This window comes from Euphorbia lathyris, chromosome 2 (assembly GCF_963576675.1).
Source record: "Euphorbia lathyris chromosome 2, ddEupLath1.1, whole genome shotgun sequence".
NCBI lineage: Eukaryota > Viridiplantae > Streptophyta > Magnoliopsida > Malpighiales > Euphorbiaceae > Euphorbia > Euphorbia lathyris.
Window position 1 is genome coordinate 60,836,926 of NC_088911.1, and position 14,689 is coordinate 60,851,614.

Genomic DNA, 14,689 nt, shown 5'->3' on the forward strand with positions numbered 1-14,689 from the left:
AGTGGGGTGGATAGTAGGTAGGCTTTTTGTGAAAAATAGGACAAGAAATATATAACCCGTGATTCATATTACCATGCATTCGGTAGATTATAATGATTCCAATCATTCTCGTCAGATATATTCATGCCTCTATTTATTTACAAACAACAGAAATACTTAGTCTCTTATACATTGTTTTTGTAATTGCTCAAGTTATAACTATTGTTACCAGGACCCGCCTTTCGGTTTTCGGATCCCGGCGATTTTTCTCCTCCCCTTTTACTATCCCGAAATTTTTAAATGAGTGCCCTTTCGGGTTTTCACCCATTGGGATTTCCCTTATTGTTGCATAGGTCGCCCTTTGCGGGTTTTCAACCTATCGGGAATTTTTCTTTATTTTTTTTTTTTTTTTTTACGAAAAGTATTTCTTAAGCCTATCCAGGTTGGTAGGTTCGGAGAATTCCATGCCGTCCATTGTGGTTAACTTCACCGCTCCTTTTCTTCGTATCTTCTTTACGACGAATGGTCCTTCCCAGTTAACCTGAACTTCCCCCTCGGGTCGGTGTGCGTCACACGGATCTGTTTCAGCACCAAATCTACTTCTTTGATAGGGCTGGTCTTGACTTTTTTATTGAAAGCCCGAGCCATCCTTCTTTGATATAACTGTACATGGTAAAGGGCTTCCATCCTTTTCTCATCAACTAAAGCCAACTGCTCATATCGCCTCTTCACCCATTCCGTTTCGGGAATTTCTGCTTCCACTACGATTCTCAACGATCGCTTTTCGATCTCAATCGGCAGGACTGCTTCTGTTCCGTATACCAAGGAGAATGGCGTTGCCCCAGTCGAGGTTCTGATTGTCGTGCGATAAGCCCACAATGCGAGTGGGAGGTGCTCATGCCAGTTCCGATGTGATTCCACCGTCTTTACGAGAATCCTTTTAAGGTTCTTATTAGCTGCTTCTACTGCCCCATTAGCCTGTGGACGGTACGGAGAAGACCTGTGATGTTCAATGCCATATTCTCGGAAAAGATTCCTTACTTCCCCCTGAAACTGGACTCCGTTATCCGTGATCATATGATGAGGCACTCCGAACCTGGTGATCAAGTGTTTTTCAATGAACTTTCTCATCTGCTTGGATCCCAGTTTACTAAACGACTCTGCTTCTACCCATTTGGTGAAATAATCGATGGCGACAGCAATAAACTTATGTCCATTTGAAGCGTTAGGCCTTACTTCGCCGATGATGTCAATGCCCCAGGCAGCGAATGGCCAAATAGGTGCTAGCACATGTAGTTCCATGGCCGGACGATGACTGCAATCGCCGTGGATTTGACAATCGTGACATTTCTTTGCATACTCGTTACAATCTCTTTCCATGGTGAGCCAATAGAAGCCTTGTCTGATAATTTTCTTAGCTAGTACTGCTCCTCCCATATGGGCTCCACAAATTCCCGAATGTACTGATTCCATTGCCTCGCGAGCTTCTCCCGCATTCAAGCATCTAAGTTGTAATCCATCAACGTGCCTTTTGTAAAGCAAGTCATTGTGGATGACGAACTGACGAGCTAGCCTTCTAATCACAGCTTGATCCCTAGGTTCTGACTCTGCCGGATATGTCCCATCTTTCATGAAGTTCACGATATCGAAATACCACGGTTTTTCATCTGTCCCTAACAGCATTACGTCCTCGTAACATGGTTTGTGAGATCTTCTCAATACCAACGGCTTCGAAGCAAGGTTCCGGGGGTTGTCCCAAACTGACACCAAAGTGGTCAAAGCATCCGCCGCCTGGTTCTGTGCTCGAGGAATATGATAGAAACGACATTCCTTGAATCTTTGTGCCAACCCTTCTAGCTGATCTAGATATGGACGTAGCCTTTCTTCCCTTACTTCCCAGTTTCCTTGTGCCTATTCGATGATCAACTTGGAATCACCCCAAATTTCGACATATGATGCTCCCAGTGCTGCTAATGACTCTAAGCCATAAATGCACGCTTCATATTCGGCCATATTATTGGTAAGAGGGAACGACAACTTCTTAGCCATCGGGATCCTTTCTCCCTCTGGTGAGATAAGTAGTACTCCAACTCCAGCTCCATTCGAATTAACTGCTCCATCGAAGAACATTTTCCACGGTATGACTTCGATTGCGTTCAAGTGCTCATCTGGGAAACCATAACTTATCTCTTCTTCCTCTGCATTCAGGGGTTGGTTGGCTAGAAATTCTGCCACGGCCCTCCCTTTGATAACCTTCTTCGTCACATATTCAATGTCAAACTCGGATAAAAGCAACAACCATCTGGCTAACTTCCCCGTCAAGGATGGAGTTCGGTATAGATACTTCACGGGGTCCATCCGAGAAATAATGATCACTTTATACGATTGGAAATAGTGCCACAGTTTCTTTGTCAACCATACCACTGCCACACATGTCTTTTCGATCATGTTGTACTTGAGCTCGTACTCCAGGAATTTCTTACTCAAATAATACACCGCGTGCTCCACACCGGTGTCTCCCTCTTGAGCCAACATTGCCCCAATAGATCGCTCCTCAATCGCTACATAGAGGAGAAGCGGCTTTCCTAGTTTAGGCGGTCTCAGCACTGGCGGATTAGACAAATAGCTCCGGACGCTCTCCAAAGCTTGTTGACACTTATCATTCCAAACAGCGGGTTGGTCTTTCCTTAGCAACTTAAAGATTGGCTCGCAGATTGCGGTGTGTCTTGCTATGAACCGACTGATGTACTGAACCTCCCCCAGAAACCCTCTCACTTCCTTCTCATTTCTCGGCGCCGGCATCTCCTGTATAGCCTTCACTTTATCAGGATCCACCTCGATTCCCTTATTTCCGATTACATAGCCTAAGATTTTCCCCGACGAAACGCCGAAAAATCACTTCTTCGGGTTTAACCTTAGTTTGAATTCTGCAATTCGGGCCAAAAACTTCTCGAGCGCGGCAAAATGCCCTTCTCCTGTCTCTGATTTGACCATCATATCGTCCACATAGACTTCTACCTCCTTGTGTATCATATCATGGAATAGTGCTGTGGCCATTCTCTGGTAAGTTGCCCCGGCGTTTTTCAAACCAAACGGCATTACCCTGTAACAGTATGTCCCCCACTTAGTTGTGAACGAGGTTTTCGCTTTGTGCTTTTCGGCCATCTGAACTTGCATGTAGCCCATGAAACCGTCCACATTCGTGTGTAATACACTTGATGCTGCGCTGTCGATCAATACGTCGATATGAGGTAATGCGAACTCATCCTTGGGGCATGCCTTGTTAAGATCTCTGTAATCAACGCACATTCTCACTTTGCCGTCCTTCTTTGCGATGGGCACCACATTTGCGACCCAAGGGGGATAGTCGATTACTTCGATGAATCCTGCTTCTAACTGTTTCTTCACCTCCTCTCTGATCTTATCTGCCCATTCTGGTCTCAAACGTCGGAGCTTCTGCTTTACGGGCTTCGCTTCGAGGTAAGTTGGAATGCGGTGGGTTACGATTGATTGATCAATTCCAAGCATGTCTTCGTATGTCCAAGCGAATACAATTTCGTATTTTTTAATTATTCTCTCAAATTCTTTTCTCTCTTCAATAGTTAATGCTTGAGCAATTTGTATAAGTTTAGGATTTTCATCCGTACCAAGATTGAAAGTTGACATTTCTATTGTATTGATTTCAAATGCAGGCATGTTATATGAATGAGAATGCATGGAATGATCATGATCGACATCAAGCAAGTAAGCAAAATCAGAATTCATTTCATTGATAGCATGGGTGATTACATCATCTGACTCAAACAAAGCAGTAATACAATTTTCATCATTAGGGCCTTCGGACTTCTCGTGAATTTTGGAGGTACTAGGCTCATCTCCCGCTCCCGCAGTCACTTCGATGGTGATGACCTGCTCCTCGGCATTTAAATCCAGCATCATGATCTCCTCGACAAAGCAGCTCGCATTTCCTTTGCCCCAGTCGGCAACATCATTGAAGATTTCGAACCATGGCAGAATCTTCCCTTCCGTGCTAGTCCATGCCTCGGGGGTTCCTGAATATGCCTTCCCATGCCCCTCGCTCATAAAATACTTCCTCAAGCCTACTTTTCCTTCAGCACTCGCATTGGACGGACTCCCCTGCTCATATCCCAAACCTCTCCGGGTTTTTTGACTCTTAAAATCCGGAAATTCTGGCAACCCATGATGGTGTGCTCCTAAACCCATTCCTGGGATGAAACCTCCCCTGCTCAGATCCTCGTCAGTAAATGTGATCTCAGTCTTCTTTCGGGCCATAATTGCCCCTACTAGTGCTGCCGGCTCAGTATCGGTGGAAATAACCAAATTCTGCAACTCCTTCATCAGGTTCTCACGATGGTACTTAGAATGGCATAAAACTTCCCAGACCGTAGACTTAGCTTGCGTCTTCTTTAACTGCTCAAGAACTTGGTCATCGGGCTTAGGAGCCGACCCTTCTCCAATCTCAGTCTCTACCATTGGTGCCTTTCCCTCGGCCACACGACCTGATCTCGTCATTACCGCAATTTCCGGCTCATCATCCGATTCGTCCTAAATGTTAATAGGAACCCTTCGATTGGCATCCTCCTCGTCCGAGGAACTCTCCCAAATGTCCACGACCATTAAATCCATGACGTGAGGAACACTCGGATTCAGGAAAAAGGGATTTACCGATCCGTACAAAGCCCAACCTATCAACTCATCATAGTCACGGAGGGACACCCGACTCATCCTCCTTGCGGCCAACAGAATAGCACCTCGTTATATGCACATAAGCTACACCTTATCGCTCATTGTCTCATTACACTGCTCATAACGGTGCCTCCACCTTCTAGCATAATCCACAAAATGTTCCTCGGGGAATTGCCTAATCCTGTCCAGATCATCCAGGGATCCCGTCCATGGAATGTACATTTCATATCTCGCCACAAATGCATTTCGGAGCGGTATCCAATGACCCATCTCCTCCTCTGATAGACCCTGATGCCACAATAAGGCTTCACCCATCAAGGTTTCCGGAAAATGTTCATGCAACTCACACTGCGGAAATCCGGCGTCATACATATGATTGCGAAATATCCTCGCATGCTCCACAGGATCCTGGTATCCACCATACCTAGGCATTGCTAACACCGCATCAGGTGTTAGGTAAGACGGGGAGTCAGGGGTTTGCTCTGCCAGCATCCATACTGTATACTCCTTGATAAATCTTTTCGTCATTGCTGCCCAATCGGTCTTAACATACATCGGCAGTGACATGTACCACATTAACGGTTCACCCATCAACGAATTACAAAACAAGCTAGTGATCTCTTCTTCTTTAAAACCCAAGGGTGCCATAGCCGACAAGTAAAAATGAAGGTGTTCCATAGGATCCTTATTGCCATTATACTTGCTAACCCTCGGTAGCGGACGCTTGATAGGTCCAATCTGCATTGCGAAGCGCTCTGCGGCCCTGTCCTCGGCTCTTTGGTACTTTTCTAAGAATAAATCTGATAATTGATCCCAATCATGCTTGCAAGAGTCGAGTAACGAGTGGAACCATTCCAAAGGCTCGCCTACCAGCGAATGATGAAACCACTGAGCAATCTCATCTACTCCGAAGGATTCAATAAACATGTTGTGCATATATTCACGCAAGTGCACATTGGGATCTCTTCCTCCACTAAACAAACTCAAATCTGGCACAATAGTCCGAGACGACCCTTCTCCGGTCTCTTCAGCACTATCCTCATCATACGGTGCTCCACCATCTGAACCTTCTTCCATCGGTTCATCCTCTCGTTCCTCACCCAAGAAGGACACATACAGACCTTTTCCCACATTGTTTTTTTCGACGGAGTCCAACAACTCCTCTACATCTTCCTCAAAGGATTCCATCACTACAGTTTCTGTCAAACCAGCTCCGATCACGCTCACCCTATGATTAGGCAATGGATTGCGCCTAACGGAAGGGTTTGATGACGAAGGATCAGCTATCTTCTTCTCCTCAATCAAATCTTGGATTTCGTGTTTCAGCCTCTCGCAATTCTCAATCGTATATCCATAACTGCTGTGGAACTCACAGTACCCTCTAGCCTGAATCTGCGGAGTAGGTTGAGCTTTGTTATACGGGGTAAGGGCTTTCAACAATCCCTTTTTCTGCAGACGCTCGAAAACTTTAGCATAGGTCTGATCGAACTTGGCGAACCGCCTCTTTTCAATAGCATTAAGATCAACCACTTTCACTGCTGCGGATTCCGTACTCGCGCTAGGCCCTCCGGCACTATATCCAGACTTTGTCCACTTGGTATAAGCTTTCTTCAGCTCCCCATCACCTTCGACAGTCAAGGCACAACTATACATCTGATTGAAATCCGTAAACGGCATATACCGCAACTCATTCTTGATATACGGCAACGTGTTGCCAACCACCATTCGGATCTGATCCTGCTCGAGCCGCTTTTGTTTCATCACTGCGGCCTTAGCCCTCCATCTTTTCACAAAATCGGAAAAGGATTCCCCAGCCTGCTGCTTAGTGCTCTCTAACTCCTTCAAAGTGACCTCCAGCATAGTGTTAAAGCTATACTGAGCGATGAATGACTTCGCTAATTCTTTCCAATCCCTCTTTGTCACCATTGGTAATGTTGGTCCGTTGTAAGGTTGCAAATATAGTTCCAAGGGGGGGTTAGGAACTATTTTACCTTTTTTGAAATAATTTGGGCAGATTTCTTTTGTTTAAGAAAAGTTTATAAAACAGCGGCACTTAACACTCAGCAATACACTGGCTCAGTCAACTAGTGACTAGGACAGCTTCGTTGCTTAGGTCAGGAAATAGCACTTAGAGTCTATTCCTGAACCTGCTCGTTTGTAGCGCACAACTCAGCTTGACCTCTTTTACTTGGTCAGTTTTAGTTTGTTTTAAGCAAGCAATATGAATAAGGAGTTAAGGTTTAGAAATACTTCACTCAGCAGATTTATCCAGGTTTGGCTTCTTCTAAGCCTACGTCCTGTCCCCGGAACACCTCCGAGATTTCAAATCCTCTACTGAGCTCTTTAAAGGTAGAGCCTCAAACCTTTTACAATATCAGCAATTGAGTATGACAAGAGTACCTTCCTCTATACTTCTACTCAATCCTAATAACCTTTTACAATATCAGCAATTGAGTATGACAAGAGTACCTTCCTCTATACTTCTACTCAATCCTAATCTCTCCGCTGAGTACTTAAAACCGAGTACTCAGCCTCTCCTTTCTACTTCTAGAAATGATAAAGATTTTGTCCTAAACAACAATTGCTAGAACACCTTAGATGATTGAACAACAATCACTCTAGACTTTTACACAGATATGAAAATGTAGTGTAAGAATTTTGCTTTGCTTCTTGCTTGCAGAACTTGTAGAGATTTTGACAGCGTAATGGCTTGATCAAGTTCTGTATGTGTGAAGCTTGTGATGGCACTATTTATAGAGACGTCTGGCCGTTCGGTCATTTCAAATTTCGAAATAACCGTTGGAGGGAAACGGCTATCTGTCGTTGTCATCCTGACTTGCACAGAGCTCTTGGCCAATCACAATCGTGTATCTTCTGTCCTCGGTCAGCACAGCAGATGGTCTCTCCTTTTATGGTAAAGTCAACTGGACAGCATACTGTGTCGTCTGAACTTTGCTAAAAGAAGAAACACTTTGTCTGGAAGTTTTCCTCTGTCGGTCTGCTGTCTTGCATGCTTTGTCGAGACTACTCAGCAGCTTCATTGTGAAGTTGTTCCTGAAGGTCTTCTAGATCCTTCCGTTTGCTGAGTTGCGTTTTTGTCCAAAACGACAACGTCTTGACATACGCGGGCCGAGTTGTACTGAGTTGTTTGACTTGGGCCTTGGCTTCTGTATTGGGCTTGGGCCTTTTGATTCTTATGTCTTATAACAGTTTTAACTCAACATTGAACAAACACATTAGTAGAATAAATCAAAGCATTTAAACTTAGTGTGTTTAGAATATGTATTTTAAATTATACTTAAACAATTTTGTCAAATCAAAATTATGTGGAAAGGTGTTTCAACAAACTCCCCCATTTTGATGTTGGCAAAACTATTCAGCGAGGAACTCAGTATGAGCTCCCCCATGATAGTTGACCTAGTATAATTTAGCAAACTCCCCCGTAAGGGTTGAGCTACTGACTTAGTTTTACTCAAAACATTTAAAGGTTTAAGTGAGTAAGTCTAAGGTCAGTTTTCAGATATAGGTCAGCTATATCAACATATTCTATTTACTCAGTATTAAGCGGAAGGTTTAGTCATATAGAGCGCGCTGAGTAATTTGTTGTTCAATGAGTTCTTATCAGAATGTTTTATAAACACATAGGTCAATGTCAAACATGTTATCAGCATATCATTTAGTCAATAAATGTTACAAGTATTAGACATAGCTGATTTAATTGAAGATACATAATGACTCAGTACGTAATAACATATATCATAACTCAGGATTTGAATAAGAGATGCACATATGATATATAGATAGAAGTCAGTAATTACATAGCAAAATTTTTATAGATAAGGCAAATAGAATTAGATTACAAGTGACTCAGTCTAAAACTGGGCTAGCCTGTCTATTTCTTTTTCTTGTGTTGCGATGACTGACTTCGCTCATGCTGAGCTCTAGCTGCATGTTCTTTCTCCCTCGTTTTGTCAACTTCAGGGAGTCTGAAAGCATCAGTTAATATAGCGCGAGTCAGTTCTTGGGATAGCTCCTTAAGCTTCTCAACGCTTTCATTTACGCCATAAAAAATGGCAACTCCATCAACTGATACCTCATCGGGTACTTTGAGATCAGCAGCACTGAGCATATTTACACTGAATGCTTGAGCTTTGCCTTGCCAGATAAGAGCTTCAGTAAGGCCAGCAAAGATTTGGTGGAAGGTTTTTAAGAGAGCTGTGTCGTAATACTGACGTTGAATGTTGTTATGACGAATGTGGTTGAAAGTTTGTTGTGCGAGAGTCATCATCTCGTTCTGCTTCATTGCGTCAGTATCCATCTCTTGCTTATTCAGATTAAGCAACCTTATAGCCTCACCGATTTGCTCTACTGAGCACTGACTGTAAGACACCATTTGCTCGTTGGTCTTAAGTTGCTCAGTATGAAGCTGAGCAAAGAGCATTTTGATTTCAGATGAAGTGGCATAGTCAGTGTTCACAGCTGACAATTTCTGGACTTGTTGATGGAGAGAGTTCAGATGTTGCACGGTTGTCAGCTGGATCTCAGCCAACTTGGCAATTGAATCCTGCTTAGCTTGCTGTGCTTGGAAGGATATGACGACATTCAGCAGATCCTTGAGTCCCTTAACTTCAGTGAGAAGCTGAGTGACTTGGGAAAGCTGGGTGGTCTCAAGAATTGAAGATCCAGCAGCAGGAGAAGTGGAGTGTTGAAGGTCTCTGATTAATGCTTGCACTGAGTCAATGATCTTTTTACCGGACTCAGTGGCATTCAGATGACTTTGTGAACCTTCAGGGATATCAGTATGACCGGAAGGAGGAGGAGTGAAAGGAGTAACCTGGTCAGTGACTGAAAAAGTATGCTTAATCTGCACTTGAGTTGTAGGAATAGTTGATTGATCGGCAGAGAGTTGAGTTGGAGAAGTTGTAATGCGAATACTGTCTGTGCTGACGACAGAGGTGTGTGGAGTCAGCACTATGCTTGAGGAAATAGCATGAACAGTAGATGGCTCAACCTGACTGGTTGATGTTGCAGAAGCATTAGGATCGGCATGTTCCTGTTGAGAAGAAACAGAGGCTTGTTTTTCTAATGGCGCCGATGTAGTGGAAGTGGATTGGCGTTTGAAAAACTTAAGTTTGACGGTAGAAGGGTCCTTAGTTGCCTTTGAGACGACAAAGTCAGGAAGAGTTGGTAGGTGCACAGGAGGTTCACTGACTAGATTCTCACTGGCCTTGACCAACTTTCGCCTACTTCGAGGTGGAGTGATAGTATGATCAGGTTCTCCTGAGTGAGAAGGGGAAGATTCTTGTTGCTCAGTATGAGGCTGGTCAGCTTGCTCTTCAGCTGGATCAACAGTGTGTTGCACGGTTACTTGCTCAACTCCAGCGGCCAACTCAGTATCGGTATGCTCAACCTCAATCTCACTGGTCATTTCCTCAGAGTCCTCAGCGTCATCCTGACCGCTGGCTTCTTCTTCTTCTTCTTCTGTACTGTCACCGTCAAGTTCTTCCTCAACTTGAGAGATGAAGTGATCATCTAGTTGTACTTCATGTTCATCATGCTCAGCTTCTGTACTTTGACACTGGGTGAAGTGAGAGTCACCTGGTACAATGAAGTCTGTAGGTATGGCGTTTAGTGGAGTCAGTGTTGAAGACTTCTGCTTCTTCTGAGGTTGCTCTATAGCTTCCTCAGTTACAGGCTCACCTTGCCTGCTTCTTTTCTTAGCTGACTTACCAGCTGACTTCTGCCTCTTTGCTGGAGACTCAACGTTTTTGGAAGGAGTCTCATCAGTTTTCCTTTTGCGGGAAGCTAGGGCGTTAGTCCTTCGCCCTTTCTTTGGCTCAGCAGTTTCCTCAGCTTGGCCAGCAGCAGCAGCTTTACCTTTCTTCAAGGGTTGTCCAAACTTTAAGGCTCTCAGCGAGGAAGCTGTGATCTCAGTTCCTCGAGTCTTCTCCTCACCTTCGAGATCAACCTTATGGTCAATGAGGATTCTAGTGATGAGTGATCCAAGCCGCATCGTGCCAGTGCTTCGAAGGAAACCAGCAACAAGAAAGACTGGCATGTTGATGGGGGTGTGTGTCAGCATATGCCAGATAAAGCATTGCTCGAAATTGGTTGCTGATGTAGTGCAGTTGATCTTCGGGTAGATGAAATAGGTCAGCAAGTAATGAGCCATCTTCTGGTGCTGTCCCATTGAAGATGCTGAGATCTCGCCTGAGTGACCCTCAGGTTTGCAGAAAGTATGGACGTAGTCGGTCTTGTCCTGATCTCCAGACTTCCTCAGCCTCACTCCCTCAGTTTTAAGTTGGAGGAGATTTCCCAAGTACAGAAAGTTGATGAAGATCGTCTTTCCTTTTACTTTAGTGCTTAGATAGTTAGGGGAGTCATTGGCAACCATGAGATTGTGGTAAAACTCCCTTACCAGGTCAGGATACGTTTCATCTCTGACGGAGAACAGCCCAGTCCATTCGTTCTTTGCAATCCATTCGGCAAACGGTTGTTCATGTTGGATGAAATGCTCAGAAACCCATCTGGAGGGCTCAACTTTCCATTCGCGGACATTGTCAAAAACCTTGGAGTAGGTCCTGACCTTTACTGGTTTTCCCTTACCAGAGGTTTGGCCAGCTTGTCCTTTGCTCGGCGTAGGAGGATTTCCAGTGGGTTCATCGGAGCTAGTCTTTTGGTGGCCGGCACCGGAGACGTTGTAGGAAATCTTAGTCATTTTCAAGGATGAGGAAGGTTTAGAAGGATTTTGAGAGAGAAAGAGTTTCTTTGCCTTAGAATTTGATTAAGCGTAATGAATAAAAAATGGGGAATTACCCATTATTTATAGAAGAAATGAGCGGTGTGGATTTAATCAAATCCATGTGTCAGTTTTGCCTCGAGATTATGTACAGACAAAGATCCTGGCATTTATGACACATACGACGAATACGTCATCCTAGGGCTATACGCGTGCTAATGCATTCATTCTAACGGGTCTAACACTCAGCGTGTAGAATACTAAGCGTTTGATATTCTGAGTGGTCAGCATTGCATAAAGGGATGATTTTTAAGTTTAAGTTTAAACTAATTTACTCACTATGCAAGTTTACTCAGTATTTGATGTTCAGTCAGTTTCGATGAGTTACTCAGCAAACAATCTATCATTCAGCATAGTAATTCACTCAGCATTCATATTCATTTAGCACAGGAATTTACTGAAGAGGATTAAACATACAAATTGCTTCTCTCGGTATGCTGAACTGCTCACGAGCCAGTGGCTTTCTGATGATATCCGCCAGCTTCTTGCTGACTGTAGCCCTGAGCTACAAGCCTTGCTTTGTTCCTGACTACGTTTCCTTGTTCGTCCATCTTGTTCCTGAAGACCCATCTTGTTCCGATGGTCTTTTGACTCTTTGGATGAGGCACTAACTCTCATACATCATTTCTTCGAAATTGATTGAGTTCCTCTTGCATGGCATTCATCCAGAATTCGTCATCCTCAGCTTCGGCAAAGTTCTTCGGCTCAAGTACTGAGACAAAAGCTACATTGCCGAGATACTTCCTTAGTTGATTTCTTGTCATCAGCGTATTTCCAGCTGAGTCAAGAATTGCATTTTCTGAGTGCCCTCTTGGGACTCTTATCTCCTTTGGTAGACTTGTGTCTTGTTCTATCTGTGTTTCAACATTCTCTGCAGAAGTAGATAGGTCAGTGAAAGTAATTTTAGGTTCACTCTTACTCTTGGTCAGCCGTTTTATGAAGGACTCAGTAGCTGGTTCTTGATCAGCAGGTGCTGAGTTTGGTTCATCTTCTGGCAGCGGCTGGTATCTTCCTGCAGGGTTAGTTTCATCGAATTGCACATGTATAGATTCTTCTAATACTTGAGTTCTCTTATTAAAAACTCTGTATGCTTTACTGTTTGTTGAGTAGCCTAGAAAGATAGCCTCATCAGCTTTTGAATCAAATTTGGCTAAGCTATCTTTGGTATTTAAAATAAAACACCTACAGCCAAAGGCACGAAAGTATCCAATGTTGGGCTTTCGTCCTTTCCAAAGTTCATATGGGGTTTTCTTAAGTATAGGTCTAACTAAAGCCCTATTCAGAATATAGCATGCTGTGTTGACAGCTTCTCCCCAAAAATACTTTGGAAGCCTATGCTCATCCAGCATTGTCCTGGCAATCTCAACCAGAGTTCTGTTCTTCCTTTCAACAACCCCATTTTGCTGAGGCGTTCTAGGAGCAGAGAAATTGTGGTCAATGCCGCTGGCTTCACAGAATTCAACAAACTTCTGGTTCTTGAATTCTCCACCATTATCACTACGGATATGAGCTAATTTTAGGTCTTTTCCATTTTCAATTTTTCTAACCAAATTTGAAAATGTCTCAAAGGTCTCATCCTTGCTGGTCAGCAAGATAACCCACGTATACCGAGAGAAATCATCTACATTGACCAAGGAAAATCTTCTTCCACCCAGACTCAGCGGCTGGACTGGACCAAAGAGATCCAAGTGTAGTAATTCTAACGGACGTTTAGTTGAGACAATGTTTTTACTGTGAAAAGATTGTTTAGTTTGTTTTCCAGCTTGGCAAGCGTGGCATGATTGATCTTTTTGGAATTTAAGTTCAGGCAGTCCCTCAACCAATTGCTTTCTTGCTAGTTTGGCCAGGAGGTCCATGCTTACATGACCAAGTCTCCTGTGCCATAGCCAGGAATTTTCTTCCTTCGTTACTAAGCACACAGTTTTTGAAAACTTTTTCTCTAAGTCTAGCATAAAGACATTATCTATCCGAAGGGGAGTTAAAATTAACTCATTAGTTTTACCCTCGTATATTTTACATCCAGTAGCATCAAATATAACTTTTCTCCCATTGTCACATAGGTGAGCTACGCTGAGTAAGTTATATTCGAGTCCGCTGACTAGGGAGACAGATTCAACAGTAGGATTACCTCCGATGGTTCCTGAGCCTACTATCTTACCCTTTTTGTTGTCTCCAAAACTTACGCTTCCTCCTCGTTTACGTTCGAACGTGATGAATTTAGTTTCATCACCCGTCATATGCCTTGAGCATGCGCTGTCAATATACCACATTTTTGACTTCTCGGCACATCTCAGGCTTACCTGTCTTGTAATCAGTTTCCTTTAGGTACCCAATTCTTTTTGGGTCCTGACTTGTTAGGTTCAACAGGTAAAGCATCATATTTTATTTTGTGGCGACATACATTAATAGTGTGGCCACTTTTTCCACAAAAGTCACAACTGACTTTCTGTTTAGGACTCTTTACTGACTTGTCAGCACCCCAGTGCTGAGCGTGCCAGCACACCTTAGTGGTGTGTCCTAACTTCCCACAAAAGTCACACTGAACTCTTTGCTGGGGATTTCGTCTCTGCTGAGTACCTTGGTACTGAGTTCTCAGAGGAAAATTATTTTTGTTTGGAACCTTTAGTTGGTTCTGAATGGTTGTGACATCCTTCCTCAGTTTCTTGGAAACTGACTGGACTTCAACTACAGACTCATGAATGGTTTTCATATTTTCATGCAAAACTGAGTTGTCTTGAAGAAGGTATCTGAGGTCACTCAGTTTGACCTCTTCCACCTCATCACAGCGCCGGCTGAGTGTTTTAATCTTTTTGTTACACTTTTTGACAAGTGTGTAAAGATCACTCAGGGCATTACCCATTTCATTTCTGAGTTGAGAGAGTGAGATTACCTCATTGGATTGCTCTTCATTGTCTGACTTATCAGATTGATCAGCATGCTCAGAGATGCATGGCTCAGCAAGTTCGTCAGCCAAGAAGCATATCTTCGCTGACTCGGTGGCCTCAGTTTCTGTTGATGAAGATTCATCACTGTTACTCCAGGTAGCCACCATTGCCTTCTTCCCACTTTTCTTGTCTTTCCTCAGCGTGGGGCAGTTTGACTTAATATGGCCATCTTGGTGGCACTCAAAGCATGTAATGGGCTTTGAGCTGTCCTTACTGTATTTGCTGTCGCTTGAGTCAGCCTTATACTTATCAAACCTTT